The sequence below is a fragment of the Asparagus officinalis genome, chromosome 7 (assembly GCF_001876935.1).
Source record: "Asparagus officinalis chromosome 7, Aspof.V1, whole genome shotgun sequence".
In the NCBI taxonomy this organism is placed as follows: domain Eukaryota; kingdom Viridiplantae; phylum Streptophyta; class Magnoliopsida; order Asparagales; family Asparagaceae; genus Asparagus; species Asparagus officinalis.
In genome coordinates, this window is record NC_033800.1 from 140,663,483 (window position 1) to 140,671,669 (window position 8,187).

The window sequence follows — 8,187 nt, forward strand, 5'->3', positions numbered from 1 at the left end:
GGAAAGCTCCCTCCCATAAGCTAGCTGGACGGCGGGGAAGAGCACCTCAAGGGGTAAAGCGTCCGAAAACTGATATGGAACGACACACTTCTTCAACCAAAGGGCAAGATAGCCTGCTAGCAGGGTCCTGGGCTCAATGGACTTCTGTGCATGACAAAGGAATGTCCGAAACTTGGTCCCTGCAGGAAAAGCTCCCTCAGCACTGGCAATAGTGTAAGAACAAGCCTCAGCCTTCTCCATCAACTCATTAATAGCGGTAGGTGTCAAAAAATCTAATTCACGAATGGGCTCGCTTGAATTACCCTCCAAATGCTGGAACAAATAAACAGCAAACTGCTTCAAGCTGATCTGCTTCTTCCTCTTCGCTTGAGTGGTAACCTTAATCAGAGAGGTGTGATAATGGCAGGTAAGATCCCAAAGAGTATTGTACATATCATGAGGTCCCAAAGAGTATCGTACATATCGGGAGTATCCTTCTTCAGCCACTCCAATTGCTGGTTCGAGGGAAAGTACTCCTGGTACGGACAATCCCCCATTGGAAGGCCAGAAACTTGGTGCATCTCATGCAAGGCCAGCCCCAACTCTCCACCGCTAGTCAGAAATGTGTTACTATCGGGGATATATGTCTCTAACAATGCCAAGAAGTAGCGACAGCTAACCGGGAATCCATACATAGTGGCTCGTATAGGTGCGTACAACCCACTGCTCTTCAGATCATTCTCCCGTCATGCGTGCCCACCACCCCTTGGCTAGTGAGGAAGCCCAACCATAGCATCTATAATCTGGTGGAGGTAATCTCCTCCCAAGATGAGCCAGACGGTTCTTCACAGTAGGAGCGGCTGCTGATACCTCGCCTGGGGGTGCGGTATTAAGACCCAGAATTCCTGGTCGAAGACCGTGAATATAATGATACCCATTAGAACCGGGAGTCTTATGGTGGGAGGTATATCCACAATGAACTCGATCAGCATCATCAGTAAGATGCTAGGACATCTGTCGCTCTACGGCCTGTCCCTTTAAATGAGTGAAAGAATGCTGACGAGGAATGGAAGGAATATACAGGAGAGCTCCTTCATCATTATTCAGTCAATGCTCATCAGTAAGAATCAAACTAGCCGGATCCTCAATGTGATCTCCGAACAGAAAACTGGGCTTCTTTAAAGCCTGAGTAGAAATAAAGTCCGCAGTAAAAGGAGCATCCGTGATCAGCTGGCGTAAGCAATGACGCCCCCCATCTCGTATCAAATGGCAGGATTCATCGGAATGATCTCTATCAAACTGAGGAAGCGGACCAATAGCCTGCCTGATGGAAACCGAAGAGAAAACCTCCCCACTACAACCGGTAGTAGCATGAGGAGAGAGACTGCCCGTGGGGAACTCGACTGCAACAAAACAAGGATAGAGTCAGAAAATTATCCGGGAATTAAATCCATCTCATAAAAAAAAAGAGATAAGATCATCCACGGGGTAATTGGAGAGACGATTTTGAGTGTCTTACACTAGAAGAACGGTATGCATCATCACGTAAATAACGTGGTAACATACACCGACCTACAAGGTATAAGATGACACAAAATCGCCCCAATATACCGGAAGACTTGAATTGGCCAAGCAAAACAAGTCTGAAACCTAGACCCCCGCGAAGGAGGGTGTCGGCCCTTCCCGAATGACCCGCGAAGGGGCCAAACGAGGGTGTAACAGAACCGCGAATTTCCCGAAACCTCGACCCCCGCGAGGGAGGGTGTCGGTCCTTCCTGAATGACCCGTGAAGGGGCCAAACAAGGGTATACTGGAACCATGAATATCCTGAAACCTCGATCCCCGCGAAGGAGGATGTCGGTTCTTCCTGAATGACCCGCGAAGGGATCAATCAGGGATATAGAAAGTATAAATGCTCACCCACGAAAAAGGATGCAGCTGGAGAGCAAGCGGTGGGAACCTCTCCCTCGCTATGCTGCGAAAGGGAGCGACTCCTATGAAGTCGATGTCGACGCGGAGACATGGAGAATCTGCAATGAAAATCAGCAGGTCAGGTATAATCATAAATCTGAATACCCGAAATTTAAAAAGAAAATTAAGAACTTTAACTAAAATCCTACGAATAAATAGGATTTTATAGTTGAGGTCTAATTAAACCTACAAATTTCGTGCATGCAAAACAATGATCATCATATTGCGGTGTAAACCCTCATGATAAATTTTGGTGAAATACCCAAAATACCCCTCGTGTTCAAGGCTAAATTCCCTCATGATAAATTTTGGTGAAATACCCAAAATACCCCTCGTGTTCAAGGCTAAATTCTAGTCAAGGATACACTCGAATTGGATCATGGTCATCATATTTGTTCATCTAACACCCCCAATATCCCACAATTTTGGTTAATTTTACAAATAAACCCTTTTGTAAAATTTAGCTAATTTTGCAAATAAACCCCTCCACAAATTTCGGTTTAGTTTTCACATACCTTTCTCAAAACTTTAGTCATGGGTTTGTGGTCTAAACTTTTGGAATTTCAGCCCTAAAATTTCAGCCCTTTTGCAAATAAACCTCTCTATTTTTTTTGGGTTGATTTTTGCAAATAAACCCCTCAAACAATATTGATTCTTTCGCATGAAAACACTCCTCAAAGTTCGGCCAAATGGGGATAAAATTTCAGTCCTAAATGTCAGCCCACTTTGCATAAAACCCCTCAAATTTTAGTCCACTTTTGCACAAAAGCCCCTCAAATTCGGCCATAGTGTTGATTTTACATAAAACCCCCAAATCTTTGTGCATACACAACCCATCATCAAAGATCCTATTTTCTAATTCATGAGGGCAAAAAGCCACATTCTTTGCATACAAATTCTTGACTACATACCCCACACTACAAGAATAAAGTTTCAATCTTTCTTTAAATAAAAAAAAGGGGAGAGTTTTAAGAGGAAACTTACCCAAATCAAGAGGTGTCCCTTGAGCTTGAGGATGAAGAAGGAACCCTAGTTTGAGAGGAGAGGAATTTTGGCCAAAAAAAGAGCACCAAAAATCCGAAATTGATCTTGGGTTGAGGGGTTTTAAAGAAGAGAGGTTAATGGGTTTTGGAGTTCTTAAAGAAAGAAAATAATGGTGGATGGATAAGAGGTAGAAGAAGAGAGAGTTTGGGAGGGAATAGAATCCTTTTGAAATTTTGGAGAGAGGGGGAAAACAAAAGAGGAAACAAAACCAAAACAAGAAAGGAAACAAACAAAAAAAAAGAGAAAAGAAGAAAGAGACAAATGAGAGGGGGGTCTCGGTTTTTGGAACCGAGACACCCTAGGGTGTCTCGGTCTCGGTCTTGGCCGAGACACCCTAGGGTGTCTCGGCCAAGGTTGAGACACCCACGGGTGTCTCGGCCCAATTCGAGCCCCCGGATCCCCTTTTGAAGTCCGATTTCGCCCATTTTCGTCGGTTATTGGATGTTTCGACAAAATCAATACAAGTCAACGTACGACGTTCGAAACCCTAGGGCCAACGCCGGTCAACGCGTAACCCTAGGTCAACACCAGTCAACGCGTTGCGACCAAAAAGTCAACGTATGACGTTCGAAACCCTAGGGTCAACGCCGGTCAACGCGTAACCCAAGGTCAACGACAGTCAACGCATTGCGACCAAAAAGTCAACGTATGACGTTCAAAACCCTAGGGTCAACGCCGGTCAACGCGTAACCCTAGGTCAACGCCAGTCAACGCGCTGCGACCAAAAAGTCAACGTATGACGTTCGAAACCCTAGGGTCAACGCGTAACCCTAGGTCAACGTCAGTCAACGTGTTACGACCAAAAAGTCAACGTATGACGTTCGAAACCCTAGGGTCAACGCCGGTCAACGCGTAACTCTAGGTCAACGCAAGTCAACGCGTTGCGATCAAAAAGTCAACGTATGACGTTCGAAACCCTAGGGTCAACGCCGGTCAACACATAACCCTAGGTCAACGCCAGTCAACGCGTTGCGACCAAAAAGTCAACGTACGACGTTCGAAACCCTAGGGTCAATGCCGGTCAACGCGTAACCCTAGGTCAACGCCCATTAACGCGTTGCGACTAAAAAGTCAACGTACGACGTTCGAAACCCTAGGGTCAACACCGGTCAACGCGTAACCCTAGGTTAATGCCAGTCAACGCGTTGCGAGCAAAAAGTCAACGTACGACGTTCGGAACCCTAGGGCCAACGCCGGTCAACGCGTAACCCTAGGTCAACGCCAGTCAACACGTTGCGATCAAAAAGTCAACTCAATAGCACGAGCCAAACTCAACTCATCAGTTGTAGATTTGAGACTTCGACGACGGCCAGACGATAAACGCAGCGCCGGAAGGATTTCAGCTATTCATCAAAACATCGAGTAGACTGAAAATCGAAGGAGTCGAAAATCAAAGCTAACTACAGGTCCTTTACGTCGACTGAAGGCTGGACCAATCACATCCAAAGTATTCCAGCCTCTTCTACAAAAGAAACGAGTCTGGAATGCTTTGGAGGGGGTATCAGTAGGCATCAAAAATTGCCTATAGGTCTCCACGAACAGCCCAGTGTTAAGAAATGACGATGAACGTCACCATCTGCTTCACAGGAGCTTGATTGATGTCGGTGAATGCTTGAAAGTAAACCGACGAACTACGTGAACTAACAGAATTTCAGAATAACAAAGGAACGGACTAATCGGGCACCTCGTGTCGTTCACAAACGGTGAAATACCCGTCATGTCTCATTTATTCCACAGATGATCTAATCATTGAAGCTTATAGAACTCTTCGTCGGCTTTCCAACGCACTTTGAATCGCTCAAATCCGAGTTCGGACGAAGAAGTTACGGCGGAAACGATCAAACAGGCATCGAAAATGTCTTAGGCTAAACTGAGACACCTAAGGTGTCTCGGCCCAGGTTGAGACACCCTGGGGTGTCTCCAACGCAAAAATGGTCAGTTAGGTGGTTTTAACCACCCGAAACCCCCTGGAGCCTATAAATACAGCCCCGGGTCCTCATTTTTTTCAGATCTAGAGTTTGAGAGAATTGGCGAAGCCCTGCCGGACTGAAGAGTGATCGAGTTCTTCAACGTAAGAGATCGAGAGTCATCAGATCTGCATCACCCGCATCCGATCCTTAGTATTATCCCGTTGTGGTAATTCTAAGAAGAGCAATTATCTCACTGTTGTCAAGATAAGCGCTTCTGCTTCTAGATTCCTTCGTGGATCGACGAAGTTCTAGACCTGATCTGATTGCCAGGTAGTCCACGGATATCAACGTCCCCGTCACCGGCTAAAGACCCACGCAAGCAAGAAACGACGAACGGATTGCGTTATTTTCGAAAAGTTGTAATCTTTCATTTTCTTATTCTTTTTATTGAATATCTTGAATTCTTTGTAAGCGAATATGCTTCGTACCAAGCACAAATTTTGTGCTTGGTAGTGAGGTGTCATTGTAGGCGTCTAAAAATGCCTATAGGTGTCCACACGCAGCTCGAGGAAAAGAGAAGAAGATGAACATCATCATCTGAGTCAAGAAGGATTATCCGAGTGGCCCACACGCTTGTCGGTCAGCTCCAAGTGCCCGTCGTGCTTGTCGGTCAGCTCCAAGTGTTGTAAAGAAGCTAACGAGAGCATAAAGCAAGTTAGCGAAGCGCACAAGTTAACCAAACGACAAGATACACAAAATGGTAAAAAATACAAGTTCGGGAAAGTCGGAAAACACCAAAAAGCTCAAAAAAGCTCGGAACTCGCGTGGCGCATGGGTCACCTAAGGATGACCCGCGGCCGCGCGGGTCACCGCGGTCCGTCTCGCGTCCAGAACTGTCATAACGCCCAAAACGCGTTTTAGGTTGTTTCGATGAGTCAACGCGGTCTGTCTCGCGCCCAGAACTACCATAACGTCCAAAACACGTTTTAGGTTGTTTCGATCGGTTTCTTTAGTCCTAGAGCTTCCTAACTGATTGGATATCATTCACAAATATGGTTAGGCCATTATTAACTAAAGATAGGGTCAAATCATTCATTCTTATCCAAATATCACATCCGGTGCCCTATAAATACAAGCCTAGGGCCCCCATTCTATGGGGAGAATTACTATTAAGAGAAGGAGGTGCTGCTGGATTGAAGAGTCAAGGAGCATGAAATTTCAGAGGAGGCTAGCTAGATCCTGGCGAACTTCAGCATAAAGAAGGAGTATTTCAAAGGATCCGAAGCCCCGTACCCCCTTTCCTTGATATTAGGCTTGGTATTAATCTTGAGAAGAGTACTGATTTTGCTTGGTCGATATCAGTACTTCAGCGAATACTTCCTTGGTGAAGTATGAGAACTGATTAATTATTCTGTCAACCGGATCTGATCCGTAGGCGGTCCACGGATAAACCCCGAGACATGCAAAGACCTCACACAAACAGCAATAGACGATAAATGTTCTTTGCTGTGTGTTGTTTGAAGGAAATTATAGTTTTCTTTATTTTTCCATTGTGTAAGATCTTATAAAAAGATCGTCTTTTTTCAGACTTATTGTAACGACTAAAGTTGTAATGAGTTATACAATAAAGAAAACAATTTCCGACACAAACACGCTGGCGATCACAATGGGAGCTAACAGCCTCTCTGCAGAGACTGTCGTGTCGTAACCTCCGATCCGGATCCCGGTTAAAGAAGAGGTCGAGTACGAGTTCGACCAATAGAAGTTCGAAGAGTATCTGTCGTCCTCCTCCTCCATATCCTCCTCCACTCGCAAGCGTAGGAATTTTTTTTGAATAAAGGATAATTTTTTTTTGAATATTTTATAGTAAAGCTTAATTTTTTGAGTAAAATTAGGAATTTTAGAAGGAATTTTCACACAAAATTTTTAATATGCTTATGTGATTGCTTTTGTCATATAAAATTATACTAGCTAGAATTATTATTAATCTTTAGTATTTATTTTTTATTTTAAATCTATCAATAATTAAGATATCTTGCAAAATTGTAAAAAGTATGTGCTCTGTGCTGAGCTTATACAAACCATATTAATATTAAGTATTTGGTTATATATTTATTAACACATCAACATATATTATTGTATTTTTTCAAACTTAACACTATTTTATGACTGAGATAAACAAATTGGAGGTTAATGATTTGATCCAATAAACAAATATATTACATGAAGTTTGATATATACAAATTTAAAAAAATAATGTTGTGTATATGCAAGTATATAAAAGTATATTGATCCCAGTTTAACACACAAATCTATTTCATAATTTTTCTTAAAAAATATTTAAATAAAATTTATGATAAATGTAATAATCCATGTTATAGATTTTAAATCAAAATGAATCTGACATATTTTATAGTAAGAAAATAAATAATTTTGATATTTAATCACGTGCATTTGTACGGGTTGCACTAAAAACAATTATAATATATATATATATATATATATTATATATATATATATATATATATATATATATATGAGCAATATGAGTATGCTTGGTACCCAAGCACAAAAAGTTGTGCTTGGTAGTGATGTGTCACATTCCCCTCCACTCATTAAAATATGGAACCACATTCACATGGGTAGTGAGTGGATGAGGATGTGACACATCACTACCAGCACAAATATTGTGCTTGGTACCAAGCATACCCATTTTTCTCTCTCTCTCCTTCCTCTCTCTCTCTCTCTATATATATATATAATCCATGTTATAAGGTTTTAAATCAAAATGAATCCTGACATATTTTATAGTAAGAAAAAAATAATTTTGATATTTAATACGTGCATTTGCACCGTGCCACAGAAACTATTACACACACACACACACATATATATATATATCTATATATAATATATATATATATATTTTATATATAATATATATATATATATATATATATATATATATAATGACTACAAGCAAATAAAGGCTAAACACATTGATGTTCAAATTCAGCGATAAATAAAATTTACACGTACACGTGCTCATAGAATAGTCCGCACAGGACCAATCCTCCGTGGAATCTTTTGGCAATAACCGAACTTTCAAAACCTACAGGCTGCAAGTAGCGTCATGGAGAAGGCCTCGTGCTTATTTACCAAGAGGAATTAAAAGTTGACTTGTGGAGCAGATAAAACTACATGAGCTAATCTCAGCACGTTGTTAGCCGTTGAAAGAAGTCTTGTCAGTGGGTAACGAAAATATATATACTAAGTTAGCGGC